This window comes from Tiliqua scincoides, chromosome 1 (assembly GCF_035046505.1).
Source record: "Tiliqua scincoides isolate rTilSci1 chromosome 1, rTilSci1.hap2, whole genome shotgun sequence".
NCBI classification, from domain to species: domain Eukaryota; kingdom Metazoa; phylum Chordata; class Lepidosauria; order Squamata; family Scincidae; genus Tiliqua; species Tiliqua scincoides.
Genome location: NC_089821.1, coordinates 13,934,660 through 13,958,084, shown reverse-complemented (window position 1 = coordinate 13,958,084; position 23,425 = coordinate 13,934,660). Strand labels below are relative to the sequence as shown.

The following is a 23,425-nucleotide window of genomic DNA, read 5'->3' as shown; positions in this document are numbered from 1 at the left end:
TTTTTGTTCCACAAGGCAGTTGTGTTTTCATTTTCTGGTTAATTGGCCATAAGTTTTGAGAGCAAACAGATATTCAAGTGCAGTTTGTTTCATTGCATTCTGCATTAAATTACCTTTCCAATGATATATAACATGATGATATTATTCATACATACCAAGATTTTCACAATTTTGGTCACTAGTGTCAAGCTCGGCTTGTTGCCCCCCTAAAGCCTGATGCCCGGTGCAACTGTTACCCCCTGCACCCCCTTAGCTACACCACTGGCTAAGGGTAAGAACGGGTGAGGATAAGAGCCTGGCCAGTTGCAGTGACTCAGCTCATCAAGCAAGGGATCAAGAGGAGGAACCAGGGTGCCGTAACCCCCACCACTGACCTGGTCTGATGCCCGTCCTGTTACCCTGCACGTGCCCAATCTCATCTGATCTCGGAAGCTAAGCAGGGTCAGGCCTGGTTAGTACTTGGATGGGAGACCGCCTGGGAATACCGGGTGCTGTAGGCTTATACCATAGTCTTTCGAGACTGAAGGTTGCCAACCAATCCCGGCAGGAGTGGATCCAAGGGAGGGCCAAGGGTGCATGCTACCCCAAACTGTTGCACCAGCAGGAAAGGTACCTGCTGGGATTGGGAGCACCCCAAACATGGCCGGGAGAGATGACTCTAGAGGGCAGTCAGAATAGAAGCCCAGGCAGAATAGGCGTCTACCTATCAGAGGCCAAAGTTCAGCCAAGAGCCCAGGTCTACCTGCTTGGTTGACCTGGGCTCTCGAATTAAGGAAGTGCTCTGGCCCCCCCAAACACAAACACTGATTCCACCCCTTGTGTCCAAGTCACCCCAGGGTACATCGGCCCCACCCAGAAGCATACACCCTAGCACCAGGATCTGCTTACTCAGTGCTCCCTTCTGCTTCATTTCCTTGTTCACTGGCAAGGAAAATGACTGATTTTCCACTCCATAAGAAGGTGAGGTGAATGAATAGGACAGTGAAAAACACCATTTACGGTTGGGTGCACCACAGAACTGATGAAGGGGAAGAAGAGCAAATGATGGGTGGGCTAGAGATGGAGACAGTGCTAGTGACAGGAAAAGACCAGCCATTCAGAGATTTCGGGAAAAGGCACCAAAGGCCTTGTCCAGTGAGATGAAGAATGTGGGTCACCCAGAGGAAGGAGGCTAAAGATCGGGCTGAAGTTGGGGTGGGTGACAGGAGCTGATGCTGCAACTCCGTGGCTGAACAGGGACTGCAGCTCTGCGCATCATTATTATTATGCCACCGGACCACACAAATCCAGACCATGAAGTGCAGACTGCTTAGTCCGACTTTGTGAAAGTCCCAGAGTCAACATGCTTGTTCTGTACAATTTGTAGCATGGCTCTGATCCCAACAAGGATAAGGTGTGGATGTAAACAGCCACCTAGTCCTTCTTTCCTGGCCTCCTGAAAACTGCTTACTCATGTAAACTGCAGGTCCTTCTGTACTAGAGACAAAAGTTCCCAACAGGATGATAAGTGCTGTATTGTTCTGTTCCTGTGAAGGTCTATTGTGCAAGCTGGTGAAGAAAGGGGTGGGGGGTGGGGAAGAGGGAAATGGTTCAACTCAACAGGTATCATCTGCTGCATCATGTGATGTCAGTTCCCAGGCTGACATGATGCCCTTTACACGGTGAGAGCTGCAGTTCCCCGTGTCTAAACTGGTCTAACCAGCTCTGGATCAGCTGCGGGGCCCTGTCTTCCTTGCTTCCACCACCGCCTCCCCCTGAGACTGGGTTGTGAACCTGAAGCACTGCGTGTATTTTCGCTTCTGACTGAGGTGCATCGGGTGTGTGAAATTTGGCTCTCAAACGAGTTTCACTACATGTCACTGAGCCAGGATTTTCGTTCCCATGAGATAATCCTGGGCGGGGCAGACAATCTATTAAAATCGAAACACAATGAAAATGGATGGCTTCCCAGGGGTTAGCATAAATCTCACTTGCCTGGTTTTCTCAAGAAGAAGGCACAGGTGTATGAAACAGTTACCAGGTTTTTAGCAAAGTAGAAGATAGTATTTTATACAGTAAGTGAATTTAAATAAGAGCTGCTAAGAGTTCATTGATCTGGGGAGGGCTTGCTTCTCTTAAAAGAACACTTTTAATTTTGGAACTCTCCAGGTTAATGGCACATTGGGTAGAAACACCACTTCTGACACTGTGCAAGATGTTATTTATCAAAATATTGATGTAACCACTGGGTAATCTTAGCATTTGCAGCTAGGTAGCTTTTTTATCACTCATTTACTGTATCTACTGTGCCACCACCAGCGGAGGTGAGGGGGATGGCAGCAAGAAAGAGGGCCTTCTTGGTGGTGGCTCCCCATCTGTGGAACTGCCTCTCCCTGGAACTGAGAACAGCTCCCTCTTTAGAGTCCTTTTGGCAGGGAATCTTTTTATTCAGGGAAGCCTTTTTATGCTGACACCAGGGGGCATGGCACTTTTTGAACGCATTTTAATTCAGGATCCAAGTTTTATTGTTTATAAATGTCCTATTTTTATGTGTGTGTGTGTGTGTGTGTGTGTGTGTGTGTGTGTGTGTGTGTGTGTATGTATGTATGTATGTATGTATGTTTTTACTATGGATTTATCTGTGAGCCGCCTTGAGTGCCCTTTATTGGGATAGAAAGACAGCATATATACTACTACTACTACTACTACTATTCCTGACAATTAAGCAGTTGGAGCAGGAGTGCACGCACGGCAGCTGGCAGGGTGATTTCACCTGACCAGCTCCCAAGGGGGCGCATACCCTGTTGGGGAAGCAGTTGGAGTGTGAGCATGCACTCAGCAGCCAGTCGGGCAATTTCACCTGACCAGCTGCCAACAGGGCGCTTGCACTGCAACTGCTACCAGAAGGGAAAGCAATTAGCGCATGCTCTGGCGCCCCCTCGATGGCTCCCATGGCATGTACCATGTTACGCTGCAGGGTGGTATACCTCTGGCCCATACACAGAAGTCAGCCAGAACAGCATAGTCTCACACCTGTAAATTTGGTGAGTGTTTTATAAACTGAGAAAAAAGTGACTTCAGTGAACATCATCCACGTAATTGCAGATATTTAAAGTGCCTGGTTAAACTCTGGGTTACTTACTCCAGGTTCACATCATCTGCAGAAGGAGCCAGAGTTCAAGGACCTAGCGCATACTCTGCAAGTAGTAGGTCCAAGGTTCCATCGCTGCTATCCCCAGCTACTGCATCTCCAAAAGCCTGTCTGAGACCCAGAAGTGCTTGGGCCAATCAGTGTAGACAGTTGGGATGGGGAATTGCGCCACAAGTTGGAGGGGTTTGCCTGTGCTCCTTCATGCTCACCCAACACCACATTTGCCTGACTGTCTGTGTCCCACACTGAGAAAGGTTACAGAAATGTGTTGCAATTTGAAACTGCAGAAATACAAGCCTCATATGGTCAGGACTGCCTTCTCAATGGTGCTTTCACCTTCCCTTCCAGTGAGTCCATCGGTGCCTCAGGCACTGAAATGACGCACCACACACCTTAGATCATTGCTTTCATGGGAATATACTCATGAGAGAAGAGAAGAGAAAGAGTCAGTGAGACTCTCCCAGGACTTCAGTCACTGTCAGCACTCACAGAGCAGATTTCACAAGATAATCCACAAGCCTTTAATAACCACAAGGGATCTACCTTTAAACTCCTGCTAGCACAATGCCAGGAAATGCAGTCAATTCAGGGTCAAAAATCTCAGGTACTTGTGCAAGGTACTTGATTGCATTCAGAAATAAAAGTCGTCCTGAGTTATAAACCAAACCATTCCAGAGATTTATTGAAATCTAATAGTGTTTGGGTAAAGTGTTTGCTGCTGTACAATATAGGAACCATTGTAGAGATGGGGTTTAATTGTTATGCTAGGAATATTCTAGTTTCTCAACTTTGTCAATGTGTGTTCATACAGCAATTCTGATGGGGGGAAATGAACAACTAGAGCACACCCAACAGTCTTCATGCAGCTCTGCCTCCATTTTATGCTTCATAAGAACATAAGAACAGCCCCACTGGATCAGGCCATAGGCCCATCTAGTCCAGCTTCCTATATCTCACAGCGGCCCACAAAATGCTCCAGGAAGCACACCAGATAACAAGAGACCTCATTCTGGTGCCCTCCCTTGCATCTGGCATTCTGACATAGCCCATTTCTAAAATCAGGAAGTTGCACATACACATCATGGCTTGTAACCCATAATGGATTTTTCCTCCAGAAACTTGTCCAATCCCCTTTTAAAGGCATCCAGGCCAGATGCCATCACCACATCCTGTGGCAAGGAGTTCCACAGACCAACCACACGCTGAGTAAAGAAATATTTTCTTTTGTCTGTCCTAACTCTCCCAACACTCAATTTTAATGGATGTCCCCTGGTTCTGGTGTTATGTGAGAGTGTAAAGAGCATCTCCCTAACCACTCTGTCCATCCCCTGCATAATTTTGTATGTCTCAATCATGTCCCCCCTCAGGCGTCTCTTTTCTAGGCTGAAGAGGCCCAAACGCCGTAGCCTTTCCTCATAAGGAAGGTGCCCCAGCCCCGTAATTATCTTAGTCGCTCTCTTTTGCACCTTTTCCATTTCCACTATGTCTTTTTTGAGACGCGGCGACCAGAACTGGACACAATACTCTAGGTGTGGCCTTAGCATCGATTTGTACAACAGCATTATAATATTAGCTGTTTTGTTCTCAATACCTTTTCTAAAGATCCCAAGCATAAAACTGGCCTTCTTTATTGCCGCCGCACATTGAATCGACACTTTCATCGACCTGTCCACCACCACCCCAAGATCTCTCTCCTGATCTGTCACAGACAGCTCAGAACCCATCAGCCTATATGTGAAGTTTTGATTTTTTGCCCCAGTGTGCATGACTTTACACTTACTGACACTGAAGCGCATCTGCCATTTTGCTGCCCATTCTGCCAGTCTGGAGAGATCCTTCTGGAGCTCCTCACAATCACTTCACTTCACATGGCTCTGCATGATGGCCATTAGCTCTGATATCCAGCAGAAAGCTAATTCCGACAATTTGGGGGGGGGGGAAGGATTCTGTTATAAACATTTTTTCCAAAGCAAATTTGCTTGATCCTTCTTGTTTAGGACAGGTAACAATTTCTACTCATTATCCACTCAGAGACTCAGTCAGGAAGAAAGATGGTAATCCTAATTGTTGTGCTTCTTTTCATACTATTCCTTCTTTCCCGGTAAATATTTTGCATTTGTATTTTCACGTAAATTATTCAGGATGTAACTGCTCAGTTTTCACCAGTTTCACCCCTCCTGTACTCCAGAATGGCTGACCAACACTCCCTTGCAGACAGTAAGTGGAGATCCTGGCAATATTGGAAGTCCAGAGAAGTATGGGAAAGACAAACGGGTTATATATCTGTGTTATAGGGGGCAGCCACAGAGAAGGAATAAAGGCTGGTGGAAATATGAATGCCCTGAGCAGTAATTTACTAATGGCATTCTGAAATGGGTGACAACCTCAACCAGGAGGAAGAAGGAAGATCTAACAGAGCTTGGATCATACTGGATTTAAATGGGTAGATAGGGTCATGATAGAACCAGCTAGGATTTCAGATCATAAGTCCCTAAGTGGAAGGCAATAGGACTGGCTCATATCTGTTTGCCTGCATCAAGGATTTCACAGGGTTGTATGACACATCAAAGTTCTTTCTTTGCTGGCAAAGATGCATGCAAAGGGAAAGTGAGATATATGGAAAACAGAGTCCAGGGAAGGTGAAAAGTAGTAGCACAAAGTGCTGTGCTTTGAACAAGTACAGACATGTCTTTTCCTGAATATGTGGCTACTGCTCAATCTCCCCAGAAACTGCAATAAGAACTGGAGTGACCCAGGATTAGAACAAGGCTAGTTTGCTGAGCTATGCCATTGCAAGCTGAACTGGCTAACACAATGGTGTGATGAATGCATTAATCACCTAGCAAAGAAGTCCTGCCCTGGCAACAGACACAGTTGAATAAAGAACTGTTGACACTTGACTTTTATGTCACACAGTAGATGAGAATTTGAAATTACTGATCATGGGAAGGTGAGAAAGATAAATTCAGGATAGCTGCCTACAATTGATTGAAACTGTCCATCACAAGCACAGCCCTAAAACCACAGCAATGGATTTGTATACATGATGGGCAAATGCTACTCCAGGACTTGGGTTAAGTAAGTTTTACTGACTTTCTGTGTTAGTAACAAAAGCTGCCAGATCAAACTATCAAGAAATACAGATTTTATTATAGCTACTGTAATGGGGCTGCAGAGTTGTGGGTGGGGTGGGGAGTAGACTGTCAGGTACACTATGCTAAGACCTACTGACCTGCCCAAGGCCACCAAGAGGAACTTCAGGATTTTGAACCCAGGTCTCCCAGTCAGTCCATCTGCTACACACAGTGGTTCTAAAACTTTTAGCAGCGGGACCCATTTTTTAGAACGACAATCTGTCAGGACCCACCGGAAGTGATGTCATTAACCTGAAAGTGATGTCACGGCTGGAAGTTACATCATTAAGCCCAAAATTTTTTAACACCCTCCCATATGACAAAATCAAAGTGATTAAGTAAGCAAATTAAAAGTTAACCTGGAAGTGATGTCATGGCCAGAAGTCACATCAGCAAGTAAGAAAACTTCTAACACCCTCCCATATGACAAAATCAAAACAAATCAAGTAAGTAAGTAAATTAAAAGTTTACAATAAGTTTAAAGATTTATTTAAAATAAGGAAGAACCCTTCTAAACAGATGCTGATCTGCTTTAAAAAAATTCCCCAAACATCCCAAAGGCTGCAATCCCATCCACACTTACCCAGGAGTAAGCCCCATTGATTATCACTGTCACCATGGTATGTGACTGCATTTGGGGAAATGATACAGATCAGTACTTTTAACAGGCTACTATGTATATGTTGTTAAAAGCATATAAGTACTGATCTGTATCATTTCCCCAAATGCAGTCATATATCATGTCCAATATATTAAAAAATAAAATACACATTGAAATGAATGGGGACCCACCTGAAACTGGCTTGCAGTCCACCTGGTGGGTCCCAACCCACAGTTTAAGAAACACTGCACTACAGCAAATTTGCAGCACACTGAATTGACCAATCAAGGGTGACTGCAGTCCATTGAAACATAAAGGGTGGTGGGTTTATATACTGTATAACATTTTAGAATGTCTGAATATATGTAACAATCTTGCTCATTTTTTGCTTTTCATTTGGGGGCAAAATAAAGAACAGTATTCTGCTTATCAGTAACTGCTTATCGTAACTGTTTTCTGTATTACTGAATATGCTTACATTTACTTCACCCTTGCTTTGTATTGGGCCCTTGCTTCCAGGAGTTCAGGAAGTTAAACATGTATTTTCCCATTATGTCTTCATAACATCTTTATGAGGCTATCATTCCCCCAACCCCCATCAATGCAGCCAGGCCTAAAAGACACCAAGAAGCTGTATCTAGCGGGGGGGGGGGGGGGTGGAGGGGGTGGATCAGAAGACTTCCAGAGGAGAAAGGAAAATTATTTCCCTTTATCCAGGTATACACCTCTCACTGCACAATGGGTCTCCTCAGACCCACGCCAGCTCTGTAATTGGTTCAGGTTCAGGTCTGAGAAGAAAAGGGTGGGAAGGCTATTAAGAAGGGGATAGGATCTAGTACGCAACATCACTTCTAGATTCACCTTCTCCCCACAGACTCCCATCCCGTTCTTCCCCCTTTCCCACCCAGTTTTGATCTCTCTCCCTGCCACTACTGCTGCCTTACCTTGTCCAACAGGTGCAGCAAGGTCTGTGGCAGGGTTGGAGTGCTGCCATCTTTTGCAGCTCTTGTAGAGGTGGATCCATCTGTTGCACCTCTTGTGGAGTGCTGCCAAAAGACGTGGAGTGCTGAACCCTCTTTGCGGCAGTGCTTGGTCACTAATAAACACTAATATGGCCACTGTAAGACTCTCATGCTGTCATAAAGCCCTGTCCCGAACAGCCCAATCCTGGGTAGGTCTGGGATGTAAGAAACAGAGCATGGCTCGGGGTCATCCAGTGAACTTCATAGCTAAGTGAATTTTTGATCCCATATCTTCTTTGATCAAATCCAACACACTATCTAGTATGTCACACTAGCAGCACAATCATATGGTATCCCCCACCAATGCAACAATGCAAACATGGTTGTCACAGCTTCTGGGGGGGTTAGTCAGGGAGGTCTCCTCTGGGTAAGAAGCTTTCATTTCTTATAGCCCTGTAAAATGTCTTCAGTATAAGAAAGATGGAACTCCTGAACAGATGGATTTAACTCTTGGTTGTTAGGTAAATAGTCTGGGCAGGAGGTCTGATCTAGAGGGTAGAGCCTCCGTTTGCCTGAAGATAACATCCGAAGGTTGCCAGTTCGAGGCCACCAGCACCATGAACGGCGAGACCTTGAAGCAGCTGACAAGCCTAGCAGAGTTATGCTGAGTTATTCCACCTGCTCTTTGGCCGCTGTCAGCCTGTGTGGGAGGAAAATGGAGGCCAGAATGCGATACCAGATCATAAAAGATCCATCTGAAATGTTGTGGTTCTTGAAAGACAGAACCTTCTTCAATTGTAAAAATCCCTATTGGGATTTAGTATTGCCTGCCTATGCAAACCGCCTTGAATTAAAGTCTGAGGAGAAATCTGATGACCAAGAAAGGTGGTATATAAGTACCTGTATTATTTTTATTATTAGATGTTGTTGGGAAAAGGGCCATACACTTAGGCTGTAATCCTATATACACGTACCTGGCTATAAACCCCATTAAACTCAGAGTACACATTCATAGGATTGCACTGATAGAGAGGCAAATGAAATATAAGGAGTACATAGTTCAAGGACCTATAGACAAGTATTAGAAAGTAGGAAATGTTCTCTGGTACATCTCCAAAGATTGCCAAATGAAGAAAGTGGGATGGGGACTGATACTAAATAAAGAAATTGCAACCCCAAAAAACTTTGTGTTATACCCCAAAAAACTTTGTGTTATCAGTATACAAAGTTATACTGATAATATTCAAAAGAAGAACACTATGTAGCTAATGTCGCCCTGCAGTTGTGAAAGCGATTGTTAAATCTCAGTATCCAGGACGTTCTTTAGCCAATACCAGGTAACATTACGTTATGATCGCCTATGATCATAATTGAATTAGTGAGGTATTTCTCTGCTTTGAAGATGGTCAAGGCATTCTAAAGGAGAAACAGAGCATGTTGGCAACACTGTTGATCAGAGGAAATGCTTATTCAGAGCATTCTAACTGAAATAAAATTAAAGAAAAATATTGTATCTTTACAGGGGTACAGACATATACTCAAGTAAGAGCAAGAAAAAACTGAACAAAGAGATCCTTTAGAGTATGTGCCTGATAGAGAATGCCAACAGAAATCCTGAAGAAATATACAGTGTACAATTCCAGCTATCATAATATTATTATCTTGAATTTTTTGTGTTGTTTTAACAGGTTTTATTTTTATTGTTTAAAATAGTTTTTACTTTGCATAGCCTGCTTTGAGCATTGGAAAAGTGGGTTAGAAATGTACTAAATAAATAAGACTATCAAGTTTTTTGCAGTGCCACAAGTGAAACAGGTCAATCTTTTTCCCTAGCTATTTCCACACTCACATATCTTAACCCATTTTTGCCTGGCCCACAGGTGTACACATTTGGTCCCTGTTGCGTATATGCAACGTTGGGCAGAAATGGTCTTTAATAACAGGTTCCCACACAAGTTGCCTGTGTCATTCCACATATTAAAATACTATCAGACTGCATATGGGAAAAGGAAGCTCTGGGAATTCCCCATTTAGCCCAGATTTCATTAAAAGCTCAGGAGGATGTGAAGAAATGTATATTTACACAAGACTACTAGCTGGCCTAAACAGGAAGAATATTTAAAATAAATCAAACAGTGTTGCCAGCAATTTTCAGCTCCACTGCTCAATATCTTCCTTTGGATATCCTTTTGGATATAGTCCAACAAATGTATTTGCTGTGGTATGAGGAGAAGACCTGAAATGAATTTGCATTTGCAAATTCACAAAACAAATTATGGATATTTGGTCAAACAAATCAATTCCTGGATTCACATTTGCATGGTTTGAGAAGCTTGTCTCTTTAGTTATTTTGACAAGTTGTGTTTTACTGTTGAGATACAACCTAATTGGTAAGTGTATATTTTGAAAATATGATTTCCCCTTAGCAACCAGACATTAATAAACCATTGAATTAAAAAAAAATTATTATCAATATCAAAGCATGGCACATATTTTTTGATTTTCAGTTTGAAAACAGCAATTTCAGTGAGAGTGCAATATTTCCTGAAAAAACATTTTGACTAGGCAAATACAGTATTCACCTTTTTTCATCCTGGTGCCATTGTTACCCTTTCTCAGGCTTCTGTAACAGTATCATCATCCCCTTTGCTGTTGCTACATTTTCCTTACTGGATTAATAACATGGGTTATTTCATCCAATTACAGATTGTGTAAGGAATAGCATGACATCATTGCAGTACTTAACCAAACAGTTTTGCCACATGTAGTGTCACTAATGGCAAACAAGGGCAATTGAGAGTGAGGGTAACACTCCTGAATTAGTCATGCAAGTTTACACCATAAAAGTGTGACATTGCAGTGTTTCATTGCTAATGAATTTTGGCTATGTAATTATTGCAGGCAAGTGATGTCGGTTGAGAGAACAATGTTAATGAACAAGAAGGCATTTTTGCAAAGAGTGCCAAAAACAATAAAAAAGGAATTTTCCACACTGCCAAAAGTAATAGTGAGCAGTTAAAGAAAAAGCAGTAAGTATAAAACCTCAATCAAACTGTCATTCACTTATTTATTTTAAAGTAATTATGTGAAAATTCCGTCTAATCAAATTTCCTACTGTCTGATAATTATAGCAGAGTGCAATTTTGGTTTATTAAAATTTGATATTTTTCAACATAAATTATAGTCCTTAAACTTTTAAAAGAGGGGCTCCACCATTGCACGTGTTCGGAAGGAAACATGGATGTATATTTGCATGTGTAAGTGTGCATGAAGAAAATATACTAGGGCTAATCATGAGTTGATTGGTCTGAGAAACAAATTAAGAATGTGGAAAAACTATGTGAATGATGTGTATATGACAAGAGATTCTTAAATTTGTATTAGTTTATAAGGTCACAGCTTAGATTATTGTGTTAGATTTCACAAAGTGGTGAAAGGCAGAAGTTGGAGTAGCCAGAGTGGATTGAATGTGGGTTAACCACTCACATATCAAGAAATTAATCCTCCGGGGTTCAGGTGTAGGAGACAGAATGCTTCATATGTCTACCCCCTATCCTGCATCATCTCATTTGTGACTAGACTTGGATGCAATCCCATCATGGTGTGGTTGGTGAGAGTCTCACATTCTTTGTGCTTTGCCTAGCCAATCACCATTTCCTTGATCTTATGAAACTGACAAGATAGTGGGAAAGGCTTATCAATTTCACCAATGTATGAGTCTTGTTGGCATCCTTTAGTCTCGGAAGACTATGGTATCGCGCTCTGAATAGTGTTCTGGAACAGAGTGTCCTCTCCAGTGCGCGAAGCCTGGGTAAAGTAGATATGGAGGATAGACTGTTTCCCATGCAGTAAATCCCCCCTCGCCACGTCGCTGAAATGGTCCAATGGAAAGGCAGAGGCCAATACGGTTGGTTCCAGCGGCGTCGCAATAAATTATGCAATAAATTATGCATAACATAGTTTTAAATTTGATATTAAGGCACATAGTGTTTAAATTAACCACATTTTATACACCCACACATGCTTATACATGTGTATGCGTGAGTGTGGCTTAAATTAACCCTGTTTAGGCTGCAATCCCAACCTCACTTTCCTGGGAGTAAGTTATATTGAACACAATAGGACTTACTTCTGAGTAGATCTGGTTAGGATTGCGCCCTTACACACAACTTCAACTTCAGAAATATATGTATACATATACATACAAAAGTATATATACTTCTGTATGTGTATGTATATGTGTGGTTTAAATTAACCACATTTATGTGTGTGTGTGTGTGTGTGCGCGCACACACACACACACAGGGTGACCCAAAAGTAGGTGGACAGAAGGTGGAATAAATGTCATCATTCACCGTCCACCCACCCCTGGGTCACCGTGGCATGGACCACCATGGCCAGGTCTGCACGATCCAAGTACAGCCGCAGCTGGCACACCAGCCGAAGCTGAGCATAACAGCAGTAGCTGTTATGCTACTGATTGGATTCTGGATCATACAATTCCTGGAAGTGCTCTCAGCTCTGGTTATTCTTTTCTTTGTTATCATTCCTTCCACATGTATTCTGCTCATATGATGCCAAACCTGGTATCTGTGGTTCAAAAGGTGATGAGATAGTAATTTTCCATGATTAACCCATCTTTTTGCCACTAGAGCCACTCTTACTTTTAATATAATCCTACACATTTAAGACTGACATCATATGAGCTTCCTTCCTCCTTGCTTTCAGAACACAAGTGCAGGGTTGCAACATTTTAGAGCAGTGTTGGTTCCCAAATGTTTTTGCACTGGGACCCACTTTTTAAGAAGGCACTCTGTTGGGACTCAAACTAGCTTTACAAGATTTAAAAAAAAGATGTTTCACTTGACCAGCTAATTCAAGCCTCTATTTGTATCTTTTTCTTTTTTTTCTTTTTTTTATTGTGATGGGAAGAGGGGAACCACCTTCTGGAGTATTTGTTGAGCTCAAAGTTCATCAGATTGGGACCATTCTGGTGGCCTTCTGTTCACCTTCACCTGGCTTTCCATAAGAACTGAAGCATGGTACCTACTTGTGAGTAAATGTACACATGTGGTTCAGTTTCAGTTTCCATAGCGTTCAATACATTTATCTTATCTTGGGGGGGACGGGACTTCCTTCTCAAGAGTTTGTTGGGGCCTACATTCATCTGATTGGGACCATTGTGATTGGTGTTGCATTCACCTCGGCCTGCCCTTAAAGTGGATGAAGGCATGTTTGCCTACTCATGTGTAAATGCACATGTGCTGCATCTGCTTCATTTCCGTTTCCATAGAACTGAATAATTTTCCTTGTCAGCCATCAGCTTGTCAGTTTTGCGACCCACCAAAAATCAGGTCATGTTCCACTGGTGGGTCTCAACCCACTGTTTGGGAACCACTGTTTCAGAGGGATTTACTGGCAGCTCCTCTAGCCCAGGGGTGCCCAAACCCTGGCCCGGGGGCCACTTGCGGCCCTCAAGGCCTCTCAATGCGGCCCTCAGGGAGCCCCCAGTCTCCAATGAGCCTCTGGCCCTCCTGAGATTTGTTGAAGCCCACACTGGCCCAGCGCAACTTCTCTCAGCGTGAGGGCGACTGTTTGACCTCTTGTGTGAGCTGTGGGATGAGAGCTCCCTCCACTGCTTGCTGTTTCGCATCTGTGATGCAGCAGCGGCAGCAAAGGAAAGGCCAGCCTTGCTTTGTGCAAGGCCTTTTATAGGCCTTGAGCTATTGCAAGACCTTCATTCATTCATATAAGTTCATCTTTAATATATTCATTTATGTAAACTTATGTAAATTTATTCAAATTTTAAATGTAAAGTGATTCTTTTTTTGCCCCGGCCCCCGACACAGTGTCAGAGAGCTGATGTGGCCCTCCTGCCAAAAACTTTGGACACCCCTGCTCTAGCCTGAAGTTGCTGCAATTTAATGCTGGAGCAGTCAATAATAAAAACCATTATCATTCAGGATTTAATCCTGGATGAAAAGGCTGATCAGGATTGCATCACAGAAACTTGGTTGGATGTGGCAGGAGGGGTAAGTTTTGTCCTCCAGGTTTCAGAGTGTTGCAGCAACCAAAGCTTTAGAGGCAGGAAGAACAGGCTGCAGTAATAGATTATGATTCTATCCCCACGTCCAGATGTTCTGTCCAACAGTTGCCAAGTTTTGAGTGTCTATTTCTGACATACAAGACAGGACAGTGCTTCTTTTGGTATACTGTAAGCTTTGCTGTGGGTGACTGCATTGCCCCTCTGGTGCTCTCTCTGCGGGCAGAGGCAGTGCACAGTGATCCTGCCCCATATCTCCCTTTCTACTCTGTTTCCTTACTTGTCTTCTGTACAGATATTATTTAAAATGAACAGCAGTATGCTGAGTTCTTCCTCCTCCCTCTCATATCATCCCTTCCCTCTCCTTGGGGTTCAGTGAGGGGCAAGGTGGCTGGCAGCAGCAGAGGGTAACTGTAGCATTTACACCCCACCTCAAATGGCACTTGGGCTTGGGCCAGGCCTGCAGGTAGTGATGTGTATATGATAATGGAATTAATCTCCACTAATAAAGCACCAATAACCTGTCTAGAAATAAAAAGGGCCGCCTTGGGTGCCCTTTGGGGAGAAAGGCAGAATACAAATCTAATAAATAGAAATAAAAACCATTTAGGAGAGGTGGCAAAAACCTGTTTGTTTCATCAAACTTCCTATTAATTCCCTCGGTTTCTGCACTAGGATTATTGTATTGCCTCTTGGTTGGTTAAGAACATAAGAACAGCCCCACTGGATCAGGCCATAGGCCCATCTAGTCCAGCTTCCTGTATCTCACAGCGGCCCACCAAACGCCCCAGGGAGCACACCAGATAAAAAGAGACCTCATCCTGGTGCCCTCCCTTGCATCTGACATAGCCCATTTCTAAAATCAGGAGGTTGCACATACACATCGTGGCTTGTAACCCATAATGGATTTTTCCTCCAGAAACTTGTCCAATCCCCTTTTAAAGGCACCCAGGCCAGATGCCGTCACCACATCCTGTGGCAAGGAGTTCCACAGACCAACTACATGCTGAGTAAAGAAATATTTCTTTTGTCTGTCATAACTCTTCCAACACTCAATTTTAGTGGATGTCCCCTGGTTCTGGTGTTATGTGAGAGGGTAAAGAGCATCTCCCTATCCACTCTGTCCATCCCCTGCATAATTTTGTATGTCTCAATCATGTTCCTCCTCAGGCGTCTCTTTTCTAGGCTGAAGAGGCCTAAACGCCGTAGCCTTTCCTCATAAGGAAGGTGCCCCAGCACAGTAATCATCTTAGTTGCCCTCTTTTGCACCTTTTCCATTTCCACTATATCCTTTTTGAGATGCGGCGACCAGAACTGGACACAAAACTCCAGGTGTGGCCTTACCATCGATTTGTACAATGGCAATATAATATTAGCTGTTTTGTTCTCAATACCTTTTCTAATGATCCCAAGCATAGAATTGGCCTTCTTTACTGCCGCCGCACATTGGGTTGACACTTTCATCGACCTGTCCACCACCACCTCAAGATCTCTCTCCTGATCTGTCACAGACAGCTCAAAACCCATCAGCCTATATGTGAAGTTTTGATATTTTGCCCCAGTGTGCATGACTTTACACTTACTTACATTGAAACGCATCTGCCATTTTGCTGCCCATTCTGCCAGTTTGGAGAGATCCTTCTGAAGCTCCTCACAATCACTTCTGGTCTTCTCCACTCGGAAAAGTTTGGTGTCATCTGCAAACTTAGCCACCTCACTGCTCACCACTGCCTCCAGGTCATTTATGAAGAGGTTGAAGAGCATCGGTCCCAGGACAGATCCTTGGGGCACACCACTTTTCACCTTTCTCCATTGTGAAAATTGCCCATTGACACCCACTCTCTGTTTCCTGGTCTTCAACCAGGTCTCAATCCAGGAGAGGACCTGCCCTCTAATTCCCTGACTGTGGAGTTTTTTCAGTAGCTTTTGGTGAGGGACCGTGTCGAACGCCTTCTGAAAGTACAGATATATAATGTCCATGGGTTCTCCCGCATCTACATGCCTGTTGACCTTTTCAAATAATTCTATAAGATTCGTGAGGCAAGACTTACCCTTACAGAGGCCATGCTGATTCTCCCTCAACAAGGCCTGTTCATCTATGTCTTTTGAGATTCTTTGATGAGGCATTCCACCATTTAACCCGGTATAGATGTTAGGCTGACCAGCCTATAGTTTCCCTGGTCTCCCCTCTTTCCCTTTTTAAAGATCAGCGTGACATTTGCTATCCTCGTCTTCCGGCACCGTGGCCGTTTTAAGGGACAAGTTGCATATTTTAGTCAAGAGATCAGCAGCTTCATTCTTTAATTCCTTAATAACTCTTGGATGGATGCCATCAGGGCCCGGTGACTTATTGATCTTTAATTTATCAATGAGGTCTGAAACATCTTCTCTTTTAACCTCTATCTGACTTAATTCCTTGGTCAGGAGGGGCTGTTCAGGTGTTTCATCTTGAATTGATTTTTTATATTTTATGAGTTGCCTTTCAACTATATGAAAATCATTCGCCTACACCCAGTCCAAGTCTGCGACCAAGAGAATTGTGTAAACCATAATAGTACCATTTTGGGGGCTTACACATTTTCACCTTGTGGCTAACACCAATCTGGTGGAGGTGAATTGGTTCAGGAGTGAGGTCTAGAGGTAAAGGTTTAGACCTGCCCCCCTCCCCCCAACATGATGGCCAGTATCTAAACTGGGGGCCTCCTTTAACTGCTTTTCAAAAAAAAGTAGGAGTTTCAATCTTCCTAAATATTTTCCAAAATTCAGAATTCAGTGTTGTCAGTAGCTTTTAAACAAGAGTTATAAGTTAAAACCTGAAAAATTCAGTTTAGGAGAGAAAATCCTGTCTGGCATCATTAGAATATCATTGTTCAGCAGTACATGGTTCTTATAAGAATGGAACAATGATATAATGTCAGAGTTGCCACTGAGGTCTAAGTTGCCACTCTTTGCCCTTTATTTTTGATAGTTTTGATGTTGCGTATCAGGTCCAACAATCTTGTCAGAGCTTTAAGGTCATCAAGTTGCAGCTTTGTTGAATAATTAGGAGGAGGATAGGGCTCTGCTCCTCCAACCACTATGACTGTCCTGCTCAATCTGCTGTTTCAGTCTGTTGTTAATATGCAGTCCTGAAAAATCTTGTCTTCACATGAAAGGCCTTTTGAGGACAAGCAGTGCTTCTTATTTGTGTGCAAATTGGGGGGAAAGGACAGCTTTGGTCTTGCCCTTCCCACACCTGTGAGCTCCAGGGTTGGTGGATATGTGGACTGGGAGAGAACAGCATCCAGGGAGGGGAACTGAAAGGAAAAGCTATAGAAACTGTGTGTAATCTGATGTCCTGATATTCGCCTATGCTGAAGAAGGAAAAACCCTGGGGTGGGGGCAAAGGAAATGAGAGCAGATCAGGAATACTGTCTTTAAATTGTGGGGAAGGGGAGAGTGAGTGGATTGAAACTTCTTTCACTTACTGCCTTCATCCTGGTTGGGGAGGCAATTGTTATTTTAGAGCAATTAGAGTCCAAAAAAAGTATCAGAGAGACATGGGGTTGTGCATAAAGTTAGGTGGTGATTCCCCCCACCCCACCCCACCCAAAGGATTCCTGCATGTTATGAAACGTGGTCCTTGGAAAACTGAGGTAAGAAATCACATAGGATTTCACACAAAAAATGAGCAACAATTGCACATTTCTGCACTGTAAACTGATTGACTACTAGAGAGCATCCAAGAAATCCCTGAATCTCTCTCTTTTTTTCCCCCTCTGTGAACTAAGTGAGATCTATGAGGACATACATGAAGCAGAGAAAATGGCCAGCAGATCTTGGAGATACAAATTCTGTTAGGTAAACCAGAAATCTCGGGGTGGTGAAGTAAATAATAACCTACATGGGTACAACTGGTTCAGTTGGAAATTAGTGTGTCCAAGTGGTAGAACATTTTTTAAACAAGAGTTGGTGTCTTGGTTAAACAAATGTTTCCATCACACACACACACACACACACACACACACACACACACAATGTTATGAGTGCAGGTGCTCTTTAAAAATATAAAAACAAAGGACCTTGGTGTGCCAGAGTTGAAATTTTAACTGAAAAGTTCCCAGAGTTACTTCTATAGGGGGACCAAGAACAAAAATAATGCATAAACCTTCCAAGGATTATTGCATATAGGGCGACTGGAGGAAAAAAAAAATAAGTGGAAGGAATTACACTCTGTTGCAGTTGACATGTTTGCAGCCAAAGCCAACTAGTGACATCGTCTGGTTAATTTGGGAACTTCATCTCTTTGACACAGGCTGATGAATGTCAGGCCTGTCTGTTGCTGTAATCTCCTGATAAGGGTTTTTCACACCAGTTAAGCCTCATTTCAATCCAAACATTTTATGGCACTTTCAGCATGGACTCAGTCCTGTTTGTTTATTAACCTGTCAAAGGAAGACTGAAAAGGAGAGGGGCCTTGTGCATTTTGACACCTGAAGTAAGAAGGTAAAATGACTCTCTCATTTGTTTATCTTTGTTTAAAGTAAGGCTTAAAAAAAAATCACAGACAGCAGTAGAAAACTCGTGCCCTGTCTGTTCCATTAAGCAATTGCTTCCTGTCACTACCATAAGGCCAACCCATGAATGAGGGCAGGCTGTTTGGCCAGGTAGAAAATAACTGTACTTCCTTCATCAGTCATTGGCAGGAATGCATAACTAATCAGTACTCTGCATTATAATACCATCATCTTGTTGATGGAGCAGTCTCTTCTGCTGCACCAGCTGTTGCTGTTGTGGTGACTTTGTAATTGGCACAGAGTTATGACCATATGGTGATAAAGGACATAACCCACACATAATAGCTGCTTGAACAGCATGGAATGAGGGAAACCATAATGAACTTTGAACCCACACCAGATGCTCTTTCTGCTCTTCAATCGCTGTCTCAGTGAACTAGGGTCACAGGAAGAGGATTTAAAGCACATCAGGAAAAGTCAGAAGAGACACAAATGCTGAAAGTCCAGTTAGGAGGATGCTAAATGAAAGGCTCAAGTCGCAAAACAGTACCTTTATGATCACATAGATGTCAAAGACTCACAGAGGCCAATTCCCTCTCTTCATCTCTTCCGCCCCCCTGCCTATGGGCAAGTGGTTTTTCTCAACTGACACTTTCCATATGCCATGCCTGCTCCTCATTAGGCTGGTTGAATTTACAAGTTTATCCTGCATACCTAGGGAGTTCTCCTTTTGGGATCACCTCATTTTACATGACGAGCATTCAACCACCATTGGAGAACTGCTGCTCAGGTTCTTGGCCATGGAGTTCAACAACATTCTATTTTGGCCTGCATTTGACATCGACATGAAAATTCTGGAAGAGGTCATCCACAGTTTTGGAGCATGGTACTATCTGTATGCTCTGTCATCAACCAGGCCCAGAGAAGGCAAGCAGAGTGATTTACTCTGTAGTAAAACCCAGAATGTGGCGCTCCCTTCCCAGGGAGATTGGCTTATGGTAGAATTTGCCTAATTTTTGTGGTCTTCTGGAGACTTGGCCATTTCAGTAGGCTTTGAGTTGATTGCTACAGTTTTAATTGCTCTGTTTTGTATAACTTTTAATAATTTGTTTCAGAGGTAGACAATAGGGATTAAATGAGTACACTTGTGGGCTGGGCAGAAATGGGTCGACTTTTACATAAGCAGGAAGATGGAAAAGTAATTCCTTAATAAATCAACCAACCTTGTTAAAATCCGGAGATTCCTGCATTTTTTTTAAAGTACATGCTTCTAAAGAAAAATACATTAAATCGTTAGAAGCCAGCTATAGTTTAAGCATAGCTCCAGATAGGAAGAAGGCATTTTATGGAAGACTTTGAAAGATGAAGATTGTTATTTGGACATCTGAAGTTTATTTTCCTGGGTGACTCAGAATTACCACCTGCGTTTGCAGTGGCATTAACATTTGCATGTACCTCGCATGTTTTCAACTGTTCTGGGAAAGTCTCAGACTAGTCCAGCAAGAGCTGATCTGGAGGACATCTCATTCCAAGAATGTCCATAAGAACAGCCCCACTGGATCAGGCCATAGGCCCATCTAGTCCAGCTTCCTGTATCTCACAGCGGCCCACCAAATGCCCCAGGGAGCACACCAGATAACAAGAGACCTCATCCTGGTGCCCTCCCTTGCATCTGGCATTGTGACATAACCCATTTCTAAAATCAGGAGGTTTTCCTGATGAGGTTCTAATTCCCTTTAAAAGGAGAACCTCATTTTGCTGCAAAGTTCCCCACAATGACTAGGCACAATCTCTTAAGGAAATTTTTCTCTGTAAATCTCCTTAGATTGTGTAAAAAATGTGTAAAAATCTTATCTGTTATTGACTATATTTGCCACAAGGGATAAGGAAGGCAAAAAGGGGGGGAATGTTAGAGAAATAGTTGGATGATTCCTTTTTGTTTGTTTCTGATGAAATGTCTGATTGAGTTACCTCAGGAAAGCACTGGACAGAGGGATAGGCAGTTGGGAAAGGGTTGAACAGTTTCCCACCTTTTCTAACTTCCTCTGACCTGAGTGAAAACTGCAGTTCTGAGGTACATGCAGCATACATGGTAACAAGCTGCTAGAAACTTCCACAATCATGCTATAAAAAGAGGCAAGAGAATCTCATTTGGGACTCAGTTCTTTGGACTGATGCTGTTAAGGTGACAAGAGTCTGTTCTGGGCAGAGACGTGTAGTGGGTGGGGAGGTAAGTGAGGCACAGCCTCCCCACTGGAGTCCTTTGAAAAGCGCTGCCATGGGAGGTGTGCAAGCACTCCCAACCCACCTACAAAGCCCATGGGTTGGAAGTGCTTGCACACCTCCCACGGCCGTGTTTTTCGAAGGACTCCAGCAGGGAGGCTGTGCCTCACCTACCTCCCCACCCACCACACGTCCCTGGTTATGGGAGCAATCCAAAGGATTGCTACCCAGTCCTAAGTTATTGTGTTTATATCTAGTATGTTTATTCCATTGAAAGCTGGAACCACTTCTTTGCTCTTAATAAATCATTATATTACCTCCTATATCTGCCAGCTTTCTGTGTGGTGCATACCACACTGGCATCTGTGATCAAAGGGCCTCCAATTTTTGCAACAGCAGGTTGGGGCTTAGTTGTAGATGGGTTCCTTCATGAACAAGCACTTCAGCTGTCCTTCCACATGGCAGACCGGAGTTCTTCTTATGATGTTATGGACAGTCTAACAATTGTGCAAGATGAATCCTTCAGCTACTCAGATACTTCCAACTGTTGTTCCCACAGCATTAAATAGAAAAGTGCTTTTGTACGAGGACCCATTCATGAGTCTCCTTCATATTATGCTGCTCATCACCTTCACTATTTTTTCTTTGGAGCTTTAACTGCTTTGGGCCCTCTATGAGGTAAAAGGTGGCACAAAAACTTGAAATACAATTACTTGCATCATTCCACTTTTGTGCCTTCCTCATATTCTCACCACCTCTTTTATTTATCTCTATTGTCCCTTTTTCCCCCCTTTAAGAAAATCCATTCTCTAACCCTGTACCCAAAAGTCATCCTTAACCCTCACAGAGAACTACTTCAATGAAAAATAAAAACCCACCAATGTGCATTACTGAGGTAACTTAGCCTGGCTTTTGTTCAAATCCTGCACTGATCAGCATGATTTACATTACATTTGCCCACAGCATAAATGGCAGGTGAAATTTGCACAATAAATAACTTTGGAGGTTTCCTCTCCTACCAAAGCAGTCTGACTAGCCAGAGCTTGGTTTCAAGGCCCTTCTTTTGTTCATCATTGTGCATAGGAAGTGATCTCACAACCAATTTCAGTACACCCTAATTGTTACCTATTTAGGTTTAATCCTCCATTAGAAGTCAGCATATTAGGGGAGGTTCAGCCTCCTTTCCCTGAAGCACAACAGCAACACACTCTTTCCTCCTCTAGCCTCTTTCCAGTCAGCCAAACAGGCTGGAGAAACCAGAGAAATCAGGAGACACATTCTGGGACAGTAACAGAAGCAAGTAATTTAAAAACAAAAATACTTTATTATTAAAATCTACATTTACTGAGAGAGGGGAACAAACCAAACAGAATTTAAGGGCTCAGAAGGCACCAAATGTTTTCAGGAAGAAACAGAGGGTGGAACCAGCCAAAGTAGATGTGTAAGAACAAAGTGGAGTAATCTGACAACTGGAGGCAATGAGTTGTCTCCAGTTCTCTTCCTTAAAGGCACAATTAAGACTTGACATTATCTGCTCTATTTTGCCTTTCTCCAAGGAAATGGAACTGTTTTATGCCTAAGAAACCTGCCCCTTGGAACAGCTGCCACCTTCACTCTGTTCCAGAACCAACACTCTCCCACTCATTCTGCTGATGACTCCTGCCCCCAGCCAGCTGTGCATTGCATTTTTTTTTTTTAAAAAAAGTCCTTATATACATAACATACTTACACATACCACAGAATATCTAACAAAGGAAAGACTCATATATTCTCTGCTCCCTCAACTTCATAGGAAGCGTCATTCCCAAAGCAGCAGGCAGAATTACACACAACATGGTATTTTAGAGGACAGTTTCCCAGGAACCTATTGTCCTACAGTCTGAGAGACATGGCATTTGGATTGGTTCCAAAAGTCATACTGAGTTATGCTGCCCACTCTTTGGACAGTCAAAATAAGAGTTTGCTAGAATGAAAGCAACCAAGGGCCGGCCATTCTATAAACTACACTTGGCAGCGGACTGCTGAAAGCAGCTAGTGGCAGGGAATCACCCTGGATGGATGGGCAGTTTCCACACCACCAACAGGAATGTCAAGTAGTTACATGCAATCCCTCCACATGATGGGGATGATCTACATGGTGAGCCTGAAGCAGTGACCACAGTGTTTCAAGAAATCTCCAGCTGGTAGCTGTATAGAGCATCTCAAATCCTGGCAGTCGCATGGCGCTTCAAATTCCAGGGGGGGGGGGAAGCAGGAAAGATCCTAGTAATGACTAGCAGCAGAAAGGTTATGGCTTGACATGCAATCAGCCCCTTCAGAATATTAAGACTTAGTCCTATCTGATGTCCTGTCAGACACAGGATACATATAATTCTAGTTTGATATTCATCTCTCCCACTTCATCTCTGTCCATTTTAGGTGGAATGGACCTAAATTTCCCCCTATTTACCCCTTTGTGCCCTTCAAAACCAGTCTTCTTCAAGATGCATCTCTTTCCTGAAACTTTTGTGAAAAGTAGCAATGAAGAGTCAATAAGGGGAGGTAGCTTAGCAAAAGACAGCTTGTATTCTCATACTTGGGAAGCAGCAAAACGTTTCCTGCCATAGGATTCAAACACAAGCTAGAAAAGCAGGAACAGTATCCTTCAAGTCACATTTTGGCTCTAAAAATAAATAGCGTACATTAAAGTGATAGTCAAAACCTAGCTATTTAACATAAAAAGTAAAATGGCAACTCTGGAGGTAGGAATAGAGAAGGGAAAGACTGAGATTTTCAGCCAAGTTGGAATGTATTTCAGTTGCATTTTTTCTTGTTTTAAAACTAAATTTAAAACCAG

General features: G+C 43.1%; 1 pseudogene; it reads left to right on the top strand.

The window, feature by feature from the left end:
* Positions 1-381: 381 nt before the first annotated feature.
* Positions 382-500, top strand: LOC136638347 (5S ribosomal RNA; annotated as a pseudogene).
* Positions 501-23,425: the final 22,925 nt, after the last annotated feature.